Source organism: Bradysia coprophila, unplaced genomic scaffold, assembly GCF_014529535.1.
Source record: "Bradysia coprophila strain Holo2 unplaced genomic scaffold, BU_Bcop_v1 contig_350, whole genome shotgun sequence".
NCBI classification, from domain to species: Eukaryota; Metazoa; Arthropoda; class Insecta; order Diptera; family Sciaridae; genus Bradysia; species Bradysia coprophila.
The window spans coordinates 9,559,784-9,580,666 of NW_023503608.1; the positions used below are offsets into that span (position 1 = coordinate 9,559,784).

The following is a 20,883-nucleotide window of genomic DNA, read 5'->3' on the forward strand; positions in this document are numbered from 1 at the left end:
AAATAATGTGGATGTGTATCGAAAGAATCCGGTTTGCAGAGAACTATAGTCAAGGAAGCAATGATTCTTCTTCTTAGAGAGTGAAAGGAATGTTGCATTGGACGGGCGCGTCGAAAAACGCTGGAAATTGAATCTTGAGTTTGTTACGTCTTTTTCGTTACAGTCCAAATGTATGAAACAAAATATTTTACAAAGTCGAGAGACTAATTTATCGTTATCATGGATTGGTCATCGGTAGAAGGTTAAATCATTGTCCCAAGGTTTAAATATATTTTCGGAATACTAATTATACATGGAAGAAAGGGCCGGACCCTAAACAGCTCCGAGCGGGTACATCCGGAAAACTATGTCAGTAACATACGAATAAATCAAGAATCGGAACACAAACAAAAAATGTTTCTCTCTACAAAGAGAAAGAAAAAAATTATTCCGACAAAATTATTTCACTCTTGTCGTCCATCCCCCTGACTGAATCACCATCTTATACAACAAACATTGCGACACTGCCGGAGTCTATATTGTATACCACCATAACCATATGTCTAATAAAACTTTTCACATAAAAATCGCGAACGAAAAAAAAAGAGAAAGAACAAGGAACATTTTCGCATCTATTTTTGGTGTTTCAATAAAAAGAAACGAGAAAATGAATTTTCCTAGCATATGCTCGGATGAACATACAATTTCAGTTTGTGGCATAATTTATTTATATAAATTAATAAAGTGTTATAGCACTACATACAACTTACTGTCTCAAATGAGAGAGGCCCATGCTATGTGCGGTATATTCTTCATAAGTTATTTATTGCTTCGTATTTTCTTTGTGCTCGTTTTTAATGTGATGTTATAGAATGGGCTTTATGGTTATGTCTATTTACGCGCAGTTGTCATTTAAAAAGTCAATGTTATATTTACGCATTTCATACAGACGAAACATCTGGTACGAACATGGTATGTATGGTATTTTTAATATTAAACGATATATGAGTGCATGTCTGATGAATGTCTTCGGATGAATTTATATTTCTGAATGTTAATTTGGAGGACACATTTTCAAACAGGATGCTCAAAATCATTATATACATATTGTTTGTAAGTGTTCGGTTCAGTGGCAACGACTCTTTAAATATCGGATCGCTGAGAGATGGAAGATGCTTCTCGTTTATCGTTTTATTTACCATGTTGTAGATTAATGTATTTTGAAAATGGCCGGCCCAGATCTTAATTACAAAGAGCACAAAGAGCAAATTGGATTTAGGGATTTGTCTTGACAGACATCATTTAGAAAGGAAATGCATTTGTGTCGATAAACAGTGTCTTAATACATTTAACAGACACAACCGTACCCCTTATTTGCGCGTCATTTTAATTAAGACTTTCGTTTAAGTTTGATATTCAGCGTAATAACATGGTTTTATTACCTCAACTGGCAAGCAATTTTCTGAAATTTCAATTTCAATCCTATTTACTGTGAAAACAACTGTATTCGTTTTCCTCTTAGATGTTTGGTAAGGAACATTCATCAGCAACTCTGTCTATGTAAGAAAGAAAAACGTCAAATTGCGAATTTTCAAAGAACGTAGACGCCAATGGGTTTAATTAATGAGCGAAAAAGACGTTGTGTGAATTGTGAATTCCCCTTTTACATCGCAAAGAAGATAAATAAATTTGAAGAAAAAATTTTAATATTTTTTTCACCGACAAAATTTATCGAAAGCATAAAAATGATTGTAACATTTCTATATGCGAAGCACATTGTTGGCATATTTTATATGTTCCAACCATTCTTCTGTGTATATACCCATCAGTGTTTTTTGTTTAAAAACAATAAACCATCGCATAGTTTATACAATGTCTATTCTTTTTACCAAAAGAGATATTTAACGTAAACTGACTAAACATTTATTATATATCTTTGTTAGACGGTACAACTTTACATTCTTGTAGCATACGTCAGGATTACAAACTTTGTATAGAAGAAGCTGAAGTTTTTTTTGAAAATAGTTTCATTTTTGGTGTATATGTGTGGTGTTGGAGGTACGTGTGTTTTTCGAACTCAAATACCGGAATTGGGTAACGAACCAAAAAGTGATTTGACAACTTGAAAACCGTTTTCATTTACTAATTCGTTCGTAAGGTTTGGGGATAATTGACTCAAAGAAATATTTGGACTGAATATTCTGGTTGACGATAAGTTATTTCGATTTTGTAATTATTTCTCACGGAGATTACTGACTCGGATTTTCTGAGAAAAAAACCTTTTTTTAATTTTACCTTCTGACCAAATATGAAAATTCCTTTTAAATGCTACATGCGTCGAAAACCATACTTTTCATGTTTCAACCACTACTTTCGACGCCCTTATCATAAAAAATCCATTACATAACTCGGAATAAAAATAGAAAGTCTCGTTTTCGTGTGTTGATTGACCTCGGCTACGCCTTGGATTGCACAAAAACTCTACTTTCAACTTTTTTATCCCTCGTCATGAATTACTGTTTCGCTGGAACATTTTCTGTTGAGGCGTGTTAGAATGTTTTATTTCGAGCCGAAGGCTCCCACACGCCTCAACAAAAAATGGCTCAGTAAGACAATACGGTGCTTTAATGTCTTATGGACAGAAAATGTGAAAAGCTGGTTTTTGTTTACACAGTAATGACGTATTTTCTGGCCACAAGACAACAAATGACTATTCTTTAACCAGTTGCAGACGGCAAAGCATATTACCAGTATTATTATATGGTCAATTACTTCCTTCGATTAAAGTATTTTTAATCGATTGATTTCAAATCTTGTACTTCAATTTTTTAACATGCGTTTTACTATATAAAGGACCATAATACCCATTATTCTCATTATCATTATTTTTGTCGTCTTTATCGGTAACAGATGAACAGATCAATTCCGTAAATCCACAGTCCCAAATCATTTTTCGACATTTTCATCGAACATTCATTTTGTTACTGGCTCGGTTATTAAATGACCTATGATACAGACGCAAAACAGTTGCTCGTAAGAACGATGAATGTATCATAGATGAATTTGACCTTTCGTTTCGAATGGAAGTAAATTGACGGATGGCATAGTGTACGTAAAAAAGTGTTGTGTATGTGTGGTTTTTCGTCAATGCTAAAATGATTTTAATTAATCAGCTAAAGTTCGAACAGAAAATTCATCCGATTATGCGATTAAAGGTCGGAATTATATTTTAATGTTCGGTACGAAAAAAACATGTCTGTTAATTGGTAAAGTTTTACTTGAAACGTATAAAATGGAAAAAATGAAACTCTAATCCTAATCCGTATCTGGGAGCAGCATTTTCGATATTGATCACTTCTCGGCTAGACTGGGATATGAATATATTTGTTGTTATAGTAGTACGGGTGTATAATGTTACAATTTTGCCACAATTCGATTGAAAAAATATATGACGAATTTATCTGGTTATTAAAAAAAACTAAAAGTGTTCAAATAATTGCACAACGATCCATCGTTTATAAATTCAATGCACATTTTGTAAAAATAAAAACAAAAAAAATTGAATCAAAGTGGAACGTAAACCAGCAGAAAAGATAAAAAATTTTCAGATTTAATTTGAAATGCAAACGAACTTGAAGGAGTGGAAACAATTTTGCATACTAACAACGAACAGCAACAATATAATGTTCGTCTATGATCCGAGTAAAAAAAGAGAAGCATAAAAATAAAATCCAAATGTGCAAAACATTCATCGAAAATAGTGTAACAGATTTATGGTGTTTGAATTACTTCATTTTAATTAACTTATTTCCGTTGTTCGGATTCAATTTAAATGCGAATGGAAATTACAAATTAGTTAATCTTCCTGTTCGTTACTTTGAACGAACGAATTTATTTTAATCTTTTTACACCCAGAAAAATAGTTTGAATAGCTCAACTGTCGCTTTGGAGTAAAATGAGTCGAAGCAGTTGTTAACTTACAACCGGAGGGTTATATCATTGGGCCTGCAGCCACCACAGCAAGGTGAACATTGTGGGTTCGGGGAGCCCACTCGTGCGCAATTTTTTTTTATTTAAAACTGCATGCCACCCAGCACACTACATTCCAATATTTACACTAACTATTCTGACGGTACGTCGCTGAAGCGTTAAAGCTTTTCTTCAAAATGTTTATTTTTACTACTGTGGAGGTATTGTCCGACCTGAAGGGAACGGCTGTATTGACATAAATCTAAATCAAAATTTGGTATTTACATTGCTTCAACTCGTAAAATTATTGTCACACCCTCAGACAATTAGCGGTGTCATTTTACTGAATATAACTCGAAATAACGTAACTCGTTTTCAGCTACTAATTTTTCTCAGTGAATTTGAACTGGGTGGGTGGGTGCTATGTACCATATATTTATCCATTTAATTTTCTCATTTCGTTTGTTACAAAATCTTACTTAGTCGCACGTTGCTGGCTTCACTTACCTGCAAATAAAAGAAAAAAAAATGTTAGACAAAGAAAACTTTTAAAAGAACACTTGCATCTGATTAGGGATTATATGACGTTGCTTAAAAATGTGCATTGTCGGTACTACATTTAAAACTTTATTCAGAACACACTTTGTACCGACTATACGAAATTCATAGTCACATTCCATTCGAGATAACACAAAAAAAATTGAAAAATATTGTGAGCATGGATTTAGTGCCCAAGCACATAGCAATGGGTACCAACATATTTATATTTTAGAATTTACAACAAAAAGAAACTTTCAATAATGCCCTCCTATAGACAGTGTCTAACCGACACATTGACCAAATTTATGAAACGTTTTCAAACGGCAGGTAAATGACACTTCACCTGTCGTTGTTGCATAACTTTTTTTTTATAAAAATAATTTTGCTTGAACCCATCTTTGATTCATCGATGTTTGTTTCGCGTTACACGAAAACGTTAGCGCATTAACTTTTATGAAATAAAGCTCAAAGACATACATTACAATTCAATAAAAATACATTTACGATGTACCTAATCATTTGCAATTTTATAACATCTTTTACAATCACGACACAATGTTCAAAAACACAATTTTTAGATGCGCAATCGAAATTCCATCGCAACGATTGTAAATTCCCTTTCATATATTCAATGATTTCATGAATGTCATGAATGGCAAATGACGAATATTATCGTGAAAAGGTTAGCTTTGAGACTTTTTTTTCCCGTAAAAAACACTCCTTGCAATTTATAATGTAATCTATCGAAATCAACAATAACAAAACGACACAAATGTTCGTTCAGTTTGCAAAATAAAATGTTAAAATCGTACAGTTGCGCCTAACTTGAATTGGCTACGTAATTTTATTAGTAAGAGACAATCACATATGGTATTTATTACAACGTTCTCTCTTCTCTTTTATAGAGACATATATAACGAAGAACGAACTAAGCTCGATGAAATATTACTTAATTTTGTTGTTCTAAGAATTCGGACATTTATTGGTTAAGGTTTAATTTGTATTGTGCTGCAGCGAGCAGAGACAATTAATAGAAAAACGACACAACAGTTTTTGTGTTTTATCAATACTAATGTCTCACTTTTCTTTGCTCAGATAACTTTACGAATTTCTTTCCATCATAAAACCTCTTAATATTTCTCGGAACAATGCTACAGAACCGTAACAAAATTATGTAACCCTATACCTTATACCCTTCACCTATACAGCTTATATTAAAAGCTTATGGGTCTCGGTTTACAAGTAAGGCTGTGAGCTGTATGTGAACATAGATCGAAAGACAAAATGTTACCGCAGTAAAGTTGACGTTCAATTTATCTATGTCACAAACAGCATTACAATTCCTAGAAGTAGATTCGATTTCAAATTAATATTGTTTCGTTTCTCGTGTCCCTTTCATTGCTTTCAGAAAACTTTCTCATTCAAATATAAATAGAGTCAAAGTCGATCAAAGAAAAGGGCTGTATAAAGAAAAATCCAATGGGGTCGGTCGGGGTATAACTTTCATTACTGAAAAGTGATCATATTATTCTGATCTTTTTACATTTTAAATAAATTAAAATATAGACTGATGCGGATGGAATAATAACATCATAATAATACACCATTCTCTAGTCGATTTTATTATTTCCCATATACAAACATCAATCCAAAAGTCTTTCATAATTCTGTAAAAGTCAATGAACACAAATGGTAGAAGTTTGTTTTTATTATCAGTAGTGTGTAAACTGCGGGTCAATAATTTGTTGATAGACATGTAAATTGATTCGTTTTGTGTGTTTAAATGTATGGTTAACGATGAAATTACAGTTATTAAGGCAAGCGATGGGATTAATCTCTTTAAAATGGTTAATGGCATTGACTGACACTCACATTAGGAGAGCAGTCGTGTTGTAATTGACGCTGAGTAAATATTAATAATTCGACCAAAGTTTATCAACTGACAGAGATGCTGGGGACATAAAAAAGGACTACTGATAAGCTCTGCGTGCTGCTAACGACACTTTAATCAACAAAATTCGTGGCATTTTACCTAATTGAAAGACGTGGTCGCACCAACGACCCGACTAATAGGCTTCTCGAATGTCATGTCTGCGTCAGTAAAGTGCCGTTTCTAACACCGTGTAATTACCGTTGAGTAAATCGATTAGAGAGCATTACATTCTAACTGTATGTACTGTCAGTGCGATTGTAATATCCGAAATTATTATTTAATGCGATTTGGCCCCCCGGGAGAAGAATCACAGACGGTGAATTTTCGACGTATAACTCTTTCATGGTTTTTATTTTACCTTGAATCGTAAAATTACATCCGCCGTTTGAATGTAATACAAAAATATTAAGGAAATTGAAATTTGGGTGCATAACAGAAAAAGTGTATAACATACAACATATCGAATGGAAAATTCGATAACGTACTTGGCGAAAATGACAACCAGCCAATCTTGTTGGCAAAATAAGGTGTTGTTGTTGTTGGAGCAAAGATTTCTGGAAGGAAAATAGAGCCAGAAAAAATGTATCATGCGTCTACATCGTCTACAATGTCAGCCGAACAATTTCGGATTGAATATGAAAAAATTGAATTTGATGGGGAAAAAAGCGTTCAAACAAGATTGCTTTTGAAAACTGAAACGGATTTCTCATATAAGCAATTTAAGGAAACGTTTAAACTTTAGTGTGTCAAGTGTGTGTATGTTTAGCCACTTGTCACAAAACGTTTTCAGATTTTATTGTCTAACTCCAATCATTCCAATACCACAAACCATTGAACGTTGACGTTAGAATTCATTGCATCATCGATTCCATATGCAGTTGGCGATACAACGAAAAGTATCAATGAATGCAAGAAAATTGTATTTTTATCTAGCATGTGACACTCGTGCATGTACCTCGTGTTTATTCATTGTGCAATATACTTCTGATAAGTCAAACAATATGCATGTCTCGATGGTTTTCATAAATTTATGTAACATAACGAGAAACGACTGAATTACAATCCTTGCTTTCCTAGGGGTGACACAATTCTTATACTAGAAATTTTCGATTATTAACCCTTATTCTCGATCGTTTTACGGTATTCTGTTCCCGCATCTATTAAAATTAATTCAATTTAATTAAATAAAATCAAGTTTTAACTGAATAGCCGAAGTCATCATTCAATCATTCAATATTCTCGTATCAATTTTGTTATATTTTTTCTCTTCTTTTTCACTTTGTGAAACTGAGAAATTTTGCCAATCAAATTGACCGTTAAATCATTGAAATGAAAGTCATTCGATTCGAATTGCAATAACTTTAGAATTTGCCAACTCTCGTTAATATAAATGAATTTCGATTCGATTTTGAATTTTTATACTATTGTGCTGGAACAACGACAAATCTATATCACTATCGAACAATAGCGAGGCAATCAGAAATTTTGTATGTGAACTTTTGCGTATTGTTGAAATAATGCAGGCAGTGGATGAATCGATTTGAACATAAAACGACTTATTAAAAGTTGTAATAGGTACTTCGTCGAAACGATGGATTGCGTGTCTGTGCATAACTGCTATGGTTACGGTTCTGCAGAATCAATTTTGTTGGGAGGACCTGTTAAACGTTACAACCAAGCGAGAGAATAACCTAAAACTTTTACATGCTTTTGTTTTCCCAAGGGTCGAAACTGGCTTATTACAACCCTGGGGATGAAAAGTAAATTGATTTTTCATACCTTGCGCCCATTATGAAAAACACTATTCGTACCACGAACTAAAAGTCTTTTTTAGCTTATTCGATTCCAGACCTCGCCTTTGGCTCTGTCTGGAAACTTCTCACACGTTAAAAAAGACTTTTAGTTCTAGGTTTGAAATGTACTATTAAGCTCAAAAGCATCTATAACATACCTTGGGGTAAAAATGATAATTCTTGTTTTCGTATGTCATTGACCTCAGCTTCGCCTCGGATCAACAAAATACACGCAAAAATTCTACTTTTCATTTCTCCATACCTTGTTATGTAGAAGACTAATAACTTCTGGGCTGCTAAGAGTCTTCCAGAGGAATTCATCGATAATTATGACTTGAATGCATGAGTTATTATGATAAAATTAGAAATTTACCTGGCGAAGAGACGCTTTACATTCATCATGAATTTACTGTTTTCGTAGTATTTAAATGTATACATCCCTTACTTACTCGGTGAACAAAGTATGATGGAGCAATCAAGAAAACATTCAATCTAGAATCCAGTCGCAGCTGTACTTTTGCCTCGAAATGATTCGATTTTTTTACAATTTTCTGTGCTCACAACATTACATCGCTAAATTGTAAAGGGGCGGTTTAAAGTTGTAAATCCGGTTACTAGATTTGTCAACAAAACGACTAGATTTTTTATTGTTACGAGGGGGTGTCTAATACGAAATGTTAAAACTCCGAAACTGTGATTTTTTTTTGTCAAATCACCCGAATATGCAAATAGAGAACCACATTAATCTTACAACATTGTGAAACGACTGGTTTCTGTTTCAGCATATCTAACAAATAAACGTTTACTTCATTCTTCCAAATATATATACTTTAAATCCAAGTTTTATTCTCGCATATCAAAGTCACACTCCGCAGTAAGAACAAATTCATGTTTGGCAATAAACCGTTTACAATTTGATGATATTTTGGAATCGTACGTACAAAATATGAATGTAAATGGCGTGAATGTAAATGGTTGGAAAATTGGTTTTTCATATCCAAACAGAAATATCGGTTAATGTTTCAAAAATTTCATTTAGCAAGATTTGTCGAGAAATGTGAGAAACCTTGCCAAAATATAAAAAAAAAAATATTTTACGAAATCTTCAAATGGCATCCACAACACACATTGGTAGATACACATATCACTAACTACATAAAAATCTATCGAAGATAAATTTTTTAAATCAATAACAACAAACCAAACTTGTTTAGATTTGTTCATACGTTATACCAATACCATGTATCGATTGGTCGGAACGTGAACATGAATGATATCGATACGGTATTGTATACAAACTATTTTATGATAAATTTAAAATGATCAAATCAAACCTGAATGGTTGTTTTATACTGTCTCGTGTAAGAAGCGAAGATGGTAATTTTAGATATTTTATTAAAGTTTTTTGAAAAGAAATGTTCAAGAGGATATTGCGTGTTTGAGTAACCGATAGATTTAAAAACAAAATCGACGAACGTTGATTTGATGTCTAAAAGAAGGTGTAAGGATTGGTTCTACCTGACCGAGCTGACTAATTAACAATTTGATTTGATTTTAAACAGTTTATGTTGTAAATTGTGAACATTTCTGGCACATCATTAGTAGAAATAGAAGTAATAATTGCATTTCAAAAAAGCACACGTTGTAAACATAGCTTTAAACGAATAAAACATTTTAACACCTTTAATGCAACTACCCAAACCAGTACAAAATCAAAATAGAGGAACAGGGAGGAACCCTCCTGATGTGTCACATAACATTTATATCAGAAGTCATTTAAGTAAAAATGATTGTCATCTAAACTTACACGAAAGTTATCAGACACTTTTATTGCGAAAACAACATCGACACAATTGCTGTAAGAGTTTCATAACACAATTGTTTTAGTTTTCTTCAATAAAGTTATTATGTGTCCGGAGAATTATTAAACAGTTAAAACGGAAATATTAGAAATGGGCTTCACTGCAGGACATCATGTGTCGCATATTTCAATTTATTGTAAAGAACCGAAACACTTAGTGACCTATTTTTGGCCAAAACATTCTTTAAGTCGACTTTTCAACTTGAAGTCATGATGACACATTTTTGGACACATTGGGCCAGAAATCTTGCAAGTATTCTCCGAGCAATTTTAGTGTCCCCCTTCTCAAGTGGATATAAAATTAACCTCCAAATTTAATGGCGAAGCATAGAAATCGTTCTTCCAACATTGCAAAATCCAAAACATTCTCCCATCCCTTCGTAGACTAAATTACCATTCTTTCGTTTGTCATTTGGTAACAGTACATTGATACATTTTCTCTGCGATAAATGCTGGCTTAAATATAAATCTTGACCTTTCTTATTGTTTGTCCTAAATAATGTACTGGTTTGCAGCCCTACGACCATCACTAGTCAAATGATAAAATAATGTATCAAATTATTATTGATTCGTATTAGTAAGGGGTAGGAGGGATTGAACCTCTCAAACGACCTTCATACTTAAATCTACCATCCATATAACAATTCTTAAGTTCCTTTTTTATGAGATTGCTCCCTATTAACCTGTGTTCACAATATGCCACTTTTTTCATGGATAAGTTTATATTATATTCGAAAAGCCGTAAGAATGTATGAGTTATACCATCAGCTATAGGCATAACTATGAAGAAGAAAAAATATTCAAATGAATATTAACATTTATGCTCGTTTCCCTTACAAATAATACAAAAACATTCATTCCGTTCACATTTTTTTCCTCATTCATGTTTATCATTACATTCTCGTAAAAAAATACAAAAATTAATAATGGAATTCAAAACGAAAATGACAAAAGTCTGTATCTGTATACATACAACATTAACAAAAAAAATACCATGCCCTCAACATCCCATATTCTTATTCATTTCGATTCCATTAAAAAATATAGCTAACGCTTGAATAACCGTATACCCCGAATCAAAAGGAATAAAAAAAGGGAACGAAGAAAACGAAACGAAATCTTATCTTGGAATTTTTTTTAGATTACCGTGAATATCTTCCCAAGTACGGATATGATGGGTGTGGTGAATTGAATAAGTTTTTGAAAACATGAAGAATGTTGAAGATGTAGAACTACTAATTTTCAATGAGATATTCTGCTGAGCTTATCGAAATTTTACGCAACAATAAATTTTTGGTTGGATGAGTTCAACAGAATTTACAAGAAAATATTGATAAAATTTCTGGTCACCGACTAACACAATTTTTCCTGGTTTTGCATAGGCGAAGGCGGAGATAGCACAGCATATTCATTCTGAACTTAGTGCACAGACCGTAAATTAATTAACCCCATAATGAAATAATGATTCAAGAATTTGTACGACTTTTTTTTGTGCTGGTGCTTCGGCAAAAACGTTTTAAAAATGTGATTTTTTTGTGTGTTTTTTACGGTCGCTTTGTATACAAATTATCCGTGGAATGTAATTTAAATTTTGGTGAATTTATACACACCCTCCCGCTGTATTAAACCGAATATTGAGTGAGGTAGTTAAATTTTCCGTGACATTCATTTATTTTGAACAGTGACATGTATTAAGGGCCGTTTCACCGTGGCTTTAGTGAAATACAGATTTACTAATTGTCTCATGTGCATAAAGTATGTGCACAATGTAACCATAATAGAGTATTTACAATTTGGATCAATTGAAAAGTCTTTGTGTGTACAAATTGTTAAAACGATGAGAGAATTTTATCCGGACTGAAGGCTCTCCGCAGGTAGCGTATTTCCTATGGCTACATTTGTGGAAATTGCACCAGACTGCTTTCGGTAATTGTGTAAAGCTGCTACAGCCCACTTACTTTACAAATTAAACGGAAGCTACCGGGAGTGTCGTCACTTCGATCAATATATGACTTCAGAGGGAATCCGCTTTTTACATAAATTCTTGTCACAAGTTATCCCCAGAGGTTTAATCGCAAATAACGTTTCGTTATGTTGACTGTGATCTCATTACTCAACTACGTAGATAATGGTGAAAAAACTGACGTCGCAGTTTTATGATGGATTGTGTCATTGTGTGTTGCTCCGAGTCAAGAATGGTATTTTCAATTAATTTTCACAGTGAAAAATCTTCCAAAAATTTAGTTACAACGACACCAACACTATCTGTAATCACGAAACGATCGATGTGTTTCTCCACGAATGGAATAAATTTATTTTCATTTTGTTTTGGTAACACATTTCAACTGGTGTAAATATATCTGCCTCACACACAACAACAATGTACATTACGTTAATTTAAGTCAATTAAATCAATTGAAAAATGAAGCAAATGAAACTATATGTTATGAGCGCATGAAGCAGAAGATGTTTCATTCAATTCAATTTAATTCATAACAACTCATAGCTCGTCTCTTCGAATCTTCTTTTCTTTTGCAACCATCTCTATACAGAATGAATACCAACATAAACTAAAACATGTTCGTTATATTATTGTGTGGACATTATTTTGTTGGAAAATTTCACTTTCATGGACACTCTGCCATTTATTCGATTTAATGGTGTATACTGGTTACAAAGTTTTATTCTCAATTTTAATGTGGTTTGGAATGATGGCTTTACTATAAGTTGAAAACACAAGTTTTTGTTCATCTCTAATTTGCCGGTTTTTGATGCGTTTGATTTCGGAATGACGCTTTTTCTGTAACGAATGTTGAAATTTTACTTTGTAACTGTAATGAGAGTAAAGTGGAATAATGATCGAAGCAAAACTGTAAACAAAAGTGAAAATCTCTAATTTTTCGCAGTTTTATTTATTTGTTGCCGGTTTCAATAGCTTGAATAATTTATTGAATTGAGTTGAAGAGCAGTAACGGCAATAATTGATAGTAATTCAATTAAATTGAAACGAAAACTTTCATCTGTAATCCACTTTGTGTCGGACCATAATTTGACTGAATTTCTTTTTCAATTTCTTGATTATTAAGCCTGAACCGACTGAACTTTGTGTCTTCAAAGACGAAAAAAATTCATATCAATCTCTTTTAGGACAACCTTGAGAACTCGAACAGCCGCAGAAATACCAAATTTGAAGATTTAACTTTTGACTTTAACACAACTTTTGAAAACCGATCCTTTTCACAATGAGTGGAAATTTTTATTTTGCAAGTGTGTAGGGGACGTAGTGGATCAATGTATCACTCAAGAGTGGTAGCTTGCCTAGCCATGACAACCACTCTCAATATTCCAATATTTTTGAGTTTTTTCTTGTCAATATTTCTCCGATTTTAACTAAGTGTTCACAAAAAAGATTCAGAGTCAATAGACTTTGACACTCTAGTCTCCGGTACTTTGTTCTTAAGACGGCAGGTAAAAATGCGATTAATAATTTAAAAGATATCACTCGGTAAACCACAAAAAAATTCACAACACCCAAGTAAAATTCATAACATAGTCAAAGACATAACCGAATTTTACCAACAAAAAAAATCGTAGCTTTACTTCACCAGTTCGATGTGATCAGTTCTCGATCATTAACCTCTAACGTAATGCTGATGATAGTGTAAAATACATTTTCATGTAAAAAAACATTTTTCAACCGCACGTTTGCAACAAATCTCAACAACTGACCTTCAGAAATGAATGGACTTTTAACGAATATTTATTTCGCGTGCAGTCTTACTATATGTGAACCGCTCGATTATTGTTATTATTGAAATATTTTTGAACATTTCAACTAAATGAATTAGTAACAACAGCAACAATCCTTTCATGCAGATAATCGATTTTTTTTTACCAGGTTTTACACTTGACACGCACCACTTGTAAGCCTACGTTCGATATAAGAAACATTCTAATTCAAATTTATGGGAATCACTCAATTTCGCTGTAACTCTCTGGTCATATTTATGGGGTGCTGATGGAGATAAAGCTCAAGACTGTGCCACAATTTATTAAAACACCGAAAGCATACAACTTCAAGTGATGCTTAATTACAATTTAATTGCACGTGAAGATGGGAGTCTGAATGTGCAACTTAACGAACCATTCATTAAGCGAGTGATTGTCTGAAACTTTCTGAAAATGCTTAAACCAGATATAATTGCAAGCTAAATTTTTATTTTTATCATAAATGAATGGCATTTATCGCCGTGTGTTCCGACACACTAATTGGGCATCGACTTTATTTTATGCTTTTTACGTGAAACGAGGAGAAAAAAGTACGTTTCAAAAGGCTTCCTTCGAACCAAATACCATGTTCAATTTCAACTGATTCATTGTTCGGTTAAATGTTCTCAGCCCCCCAATCGTTTTGCGCTGAATATGTAATTAATTCAAGTTAGATGTATCTTTCATTTGCATTCTCTACCTTGTCTACCTAAGACCAGACATTGCAATTATTGGTTTCGCTCATTGATTGCGAATGTTACAGTTCATGTTATACAGACGTGAAGCACACGCAATCATTGGGTAATATACACACAGACAAGGTAATGGGAAAATGTGGGTTGTTAAAATAGCAATTAAGTTGTGTTTATTGCGCACCTAAACAATTTAATTTTATCTCCGTACAAAATCGTGCACTATCTTAAATTGCACCCATATCTTCGGTCACAAAATTGCTGAAACTGGTGCACCAATAATTGCACATTGATAAAAACATTTACACATTGTGTTTCCTAAGCAATGGCACGTATCTTCTCAAAAATAATCGCGCAACTCATTTCCCACATAAAAATTCTAATTAATTCAATAAATTGTGTATCGTATTACGTACACATCTCCAGTAACGATTCACGAGTTCGTTTTTATTCAATTCTGTCTTAAACAGAAGCATTCATCAATTCACCCAGATTGTGTCGTTGAATTAGAAAGAAACAAAAAAAACATTTTTTTTTATCACAAACGTTTAACTTAAATGCCGTAAAGTCACGCAATACGTTAAATATATTCTTTCTATTCTCAACAGCGGATTTTGATAACGCGTGTGCTGCAAGCAAAAACAAGCCAATTCGATGATATTACGTCACAGCTTTAACATCATCGATCAACTAGGCACGTCTTCAATATATACTTGATTTGAATGGAGGTGAAAACTTTTCATTTTTTTTAGTTTCTGTGATAGATTTTTCAATGGAATGAAATGTTTTTATAATGCCTTGATAAGTCTCAGCAGTGAAGATCGTGACATATATTCATAACGAGATTTATAACAATGAAGGTGGATGTCGAAAATACTACTCTTGGGTAATAGTAACGGTGGCACGGTCATAGTTCTTCAACTATATTCCAATCAAGTATTTTCCGTGTTTGAGAGAGGATGCATCTCTGATATCGAAATAATGACAATAACCAAAACGTTAGCTTTGATAAGCGAGATCAAAAGACGTTTCCGGAAAAAGACGTCTCTTAAGTAAAGAACACAAAAATTGAATTGATCGTAAGCGGAGGCAAAACGGAATGAAAACGGAGAAGCTTGATTTCCACTTACCAAAAAAGTACTCCGTGTGAGAGACAAAATTGAATTTTTTCAATTTTTGCTTTGTTTAATTGACAGCGTTGACAGCTTGCTCTGTCACGGCTCTCTCACGGAGTACTTTTTGTTGAGTGGAAACCATACTTTAAGCGAGAATCACAGAAGCTCCGTTTTGTCTCCTGATTTATTCAACGATTTATGTAACGGCATCTAAAGTTCGCAGTTTTCGAACATTATGATGCTGAGTTGCATAAACTAATTTTATATTACTGAGAACGTCACTCAATATAGCTAGAGATTTATACATACAACACATGCTTCAGGTCAAGTTAATTGTGCTGGGCTTACTCTGAAAAATTTCGCCTTAATTGAATTTTCCTCCAGATTTCCGTTTAAAAGAGAAAATCAAATTTAACAAATAGTTTACAGCTCTCTAGTTAACATACTGCAGTGAATCAACTCGCATGGTTCACAGATATGATTTAATATTTTAACTTCTTTTGTGCAACATTTACCAATAGATTAAACTAGGTCCCACCTTTTGGGCGGGTCAGGTCCCTTGACTGACAATTTTTTCAATATATTTTTGACCAATTTCATTGTTGAACTTCCGAAGCATCACTGATAAAAATGCCTACATTTAATATATCGATTACTCTAAACATGACAACGAAATTTGACAGAAAAAGTTCTTCAAATAAACCTTCGAAGACCGAATGATCTTTGAGTTCTGATTTTTCTTATAAATTTGCAGAAAGATTTTCAATCAACCACACAAATCGTAAATAAAATGCGACTCGTGTGATTTATGACCCTCGCTTCGCTCTGGCCGCAAACTTCCCACTCGTATGAGCTATTATTCTGTTTGATTGCCATTTTGTCGAATTTAATCAGAGTAGATGCGAGGTTTTACAAATGTGGAACGATGAGACAACTCTTTCACTTTGGTAAAAAATTTAAAAAAAAACGATAGATGTTCTTCTCTTACAGTTTTGTACAAAAAGGAAGTCCCCCGGTATTTTACAAAACCGTCACTCGTGAATAAAATGTGGATGGTAATAAACGACCGAAAAATTAATTATTTTTTTTTCGTTTCTTCACTTTTGTCGATTCAGAAAACGACAAAAGTGAGGGATTGACAAAACGTCTTTAAGTTACATTTCGTATAAGGATGAATTTCCCTAGGAACGAACAAAACGTCTTTAAGTTACATTTTGTAAAAGGATGAATTCCCTTGGAACGAACAAAACGCCTTCTCGTTACATTTTGTAAAAGGATGAATTCGCTAGGAAATCGACAAAGAGTGAAGCAAAGATAATTTTTTTTTTACTTTTTACTGATTTACTGAAGAGGTGCCAGCGACATGTACCACATTTATATCGGTATTTTATTATTTTTTATCGGTAAAATTTTTCTATTGGTCGAATATAATATCCCATAAAATTATTACGACTCGTGAGAATTACGGCCCTCGCTTCGCTCTGGCCGCAAACTTTCCACTCGTATGGGAGTTGTAACATATTTTGTTTGATTGTTGGAATAATGAATTTAAAAAAAATATTCAGAAATTTGTTGAGAATGACTTATATCTTATATTGCCTACAAAGAATGATGGTTACATTTAACGTTTTTCATAAAATTTCCTACACTTTTCAATCATAGTGTGCTCATGAAATTTTTCTGCCGTAAGACCTTGAGTAAAAAAACATCTTTCTTTGGTAGTAGACGCATTAAATTTGTTAGTCAACTATCAAGTTGTTAATCAACTATCAAATTTGATAGTCAACTATCAAGTTGTTAGTCAACTATCAAGTTGTTAGTCAACTATCAAATTTGATAGTCAACTATCAAATCTGATAGTCAACTATCAAATTTGATAGTCAACTTGATAGTTGACTATCAACTTGATAGTTGACTATCAACTTGATAGTTGACTATCAAATTTGATAGTTGACTATCAAATTTGATAGTTGACTATCAAATTTGATAATTGGCTAGCAGGAGATGTTTACCGGTTCAAAGCTGGACATCGACTGATGGAATTGTTCTTTCCACTTATTAAATAAACTCTATCGAGAACATACTTATACGATTTACACACACTACGCAACCAAATCAAATTTCATCAAAGTAATCTTTTTCGATTGAGGCTATAATCAACAGTGTAAAATCCTGTTTTTCCTGGATAGCTTCCAGATCCTTCGTCCCACATTGCCCATCTTCGAACTTAGCCTCGAGATTTTAATTCCACATATTTAAAAAAAAGATTCATCCAAATTGCTTGAGAATTACTCAAGTTATCGTGCCTTCAACGATTTTTTGTCACCCACATTTAACGTTTTTCATACCATTTCATACATTTTCAATCATAGTGAACTTTTTTGTCACCCACATATTTCGGTATTTTCTGGTGTAAGACCCTGACTTTCAGTCAAGGGAATAACAATTTCTGCTACGGTGCATGGCATGTACAAAGGGCGTTATTCTGCTGAGTATATCTCTCGAATATTTCTTTGCAGCTCTGTTTGCCAGAAGCGCTTTCAAGGATGTTTTCTCATTCTTCAATGCATAAGCAATAGAAAATCAAAGATCTATAAATTTGCATTATAATTTTGCATACAGTCAGCGATTTGAAAGGTTGTAATCGTGTTTTTCATAATCCTTCTGTGGATTTTGCTTCTTCATTCGTAGAGTACTAGGCTTTGTTCGACGAAATAAATAATCTAAAACTATGCAACATAGCCTTGTTATAAATAGTTCGTTTGTAATAATATTTCGAAGGAAAGCTGTTCATCTAAAGATACTTTGCGTGTGTAACATCAACATTTCTAGTTTTTCTTCGCAGTTTCATACCCCAACAGGGTAGGTAGATGGTAGAAACAACGCATCATAAAATTAATATCTGCAAAACAAAAATCCACCCAAAGATAATAAACATTTTATGTTGTATGAACATTATACCACTTGATAAGGTTAAAATTTGAATATTTCGCAATAGATGAAACGTAATAATCATGTTTCTCTAACGTATAGTCTATTATAATAGATATCTACCGAGAAATAAAAGAAAACATCTGTCAAAACATGGAGAAGTTTACACGAATTTCCAATGAAGAATAACATTGGCTAAAGTTCAGACCGAAAATTTATGTTTCACTTCACATTTTGAGAGAATAATTTATTCAAATCCTTGTCAGAGCGGGATTTTATTGTGATGCTGGAAATGTTTACGGATTTCATGAGACGGTTGCACAAATCTTTACAATGGAGTTTTGGAAAATTTAAAAATTATTTTCAGAATATACATTCCCGTCAACCGAAATATCGGAAAATCCATACCCAACCAACTCCAACGTCAAATAAAAACTGTGAAAATTTAATACACGAGAGTCTCATCTGCTTATTCAGCTAAGGACCGACAAAAACCAGAGTGACATTCTGCAATTCATGATGTCTTCAAACTTACTTTATAATATACCATCAGAACATTCGTACACATTTTCTTTCTTTTTACTATAACTCATCTTTTGTTGCGAATTATAGACGTGTGTTATATACACACAGACAATTTACTATAATACAGAACACAGAACCCAGTTGAGTCAATACCATTGTTCAGTCTACGTAGTTTACACGAAATACGCATGCAAAAGAGGGGAACTTGTTTTCGGTACTGCCTTTGTATGTATGTGTGTTTAACAGAAACGAAATGAATGGAAGTATGAATTGGAATTGAAGAAAAATACCGGACGGCCGATTATAAAAGTACCTTCCTAAACAAATATCTTTTGTCAAAAGAAAAAGTACCGGGTTGGGTTCGATTAAGCGAAGATGTTCGGCTGAGCGAATGTGTCCGGTATAAATTCAGTGAACTCATGATCAAACGGCGAATTAGGTAAATTAGACAGTTATTCTCACAAATATTTGATTACTTAACGGCAACGTAAATAGCAATTACAAAATGAATGAGCGTCAGAATTGTCGATTCGTAGCGACGTATTTTGTTAATTAAACCGATGTATACTACACGTTTTGTACTACTGTGATGCAATACTAACTTAAATTCATAAAGAAAAAATAACAGGCAAAGCTGTCACCGATGAACTTGGATCCTCCTTTTCAACATCATTCATTTACATTCAAATGCGATATTTGTCAAAAACCATACTTCTCATTCAAGCACGTCTGTCGACGATTAGATGTAATAGTAGATTACATACTTGTGCGGAAAATCGTTGTTTGAAGAGTGTGGAGTTTGTATGCTGAGGCGAAGGCGAGACACGAGTCAAAACAACGATTTCCGCACAATTATGTAGTTTATCTTACCTCTTAACTGCGGCGAAAGTGAATTTTTCTTTTGCGGGCGCCCTCGAAAAATGAATTTTCGCAGCACATAGGAGGTAAAATAATTTACTCGGACCATACAGTCACATTTGTGCGTTGACGTCGTCCTCGCTTCGGATCAACAAAATTTTTACGACATTTTATACCTAGTTATGTACACGACTATTTCCGCACGGCAGAGTATAGTAAAACAGGCACGAGCGCTTGGTTTGACTAGGGACCTGAATTATCTAGTAGCTTTTGTGTTTTGCGAATAAAATTTTTCAATTTATGTCAGTGTTCACTTAAGTTCATTTTCATACAGTGTATTGGTTTTTTTATTTGGCGTTTTAAAATTGAACCGCTCCTGCCTGGTTTATTTTTCTCTGCCGTGATTTCAGCAATAGCAACGCCATTGTAGTAGCAAAGTGACACACAAATAAAGAACGGTGTAAAAACAACCTAAGCACATTTGAATTGTTTGAACACGAGTAGCGTTGCATTAATGTAATTTTGCAACGCCGATTTATGAATGAATAAATGAATCTACTTAACAAACACGACTAAATACCGGAACTTTCCATGGGATTAAATGAAATCACGTAATTGATTTCATAGAGGCGACTGACACCAGAGCATGGCGTCATGACAAGCGTCAAATAACGCAAATGATTCTCTTAAGTAGCGTTAGCTGTTTGCAAGTGTCAAAGTGAACTTCAAAATTTACTGATTATTGCGAGAGGCAAAATTGATACACTTTAGTGTGAGCACTACAGTTGTTAACTAAGTGGTTATCGCACCCACTCCAGAAAATAGTTCATTTTGAACGCTCATGGTCCCACATTAGTAAGTGGTCGTGACGCAAGTCAAATACGAGTTGAAAGTCTCTGGTTAATTGGCAGCTGTCACA

At 33.5% G+C, this 20,883-nt stretch overlaps 1 protein-coding gene and 1 long non-coding RNA gene across 20 annotated transcripts in view; both read right to left on the reverse strand.

Moving 5' to 3' along the window:
• Positions 1–20,883, reverse strand: part of LOC119080713 (RNA binding protein fox-1 homolog 2-like) — a 152,214-nt gene that overhangs the window by 101,096 nt on the left and 30,235 nt on the right. The gene's annotated exons all lie outside the window — the stretch shown is intronic.
• Positions 2,546–20,059, reverse strand: LOC119080824. Its single transcript, XR_005088383.1, has 4 exons — positions 19,943–20,059; positions 13,405–13,409; positions 4,293–4,301; positions 2,546–2,555 (listed from the first exon to the last, which is right to left on the reverse strand). It is a non-coding gene; the product is annotated as an uncharacterized LOC119080824 (long non-coding RNA).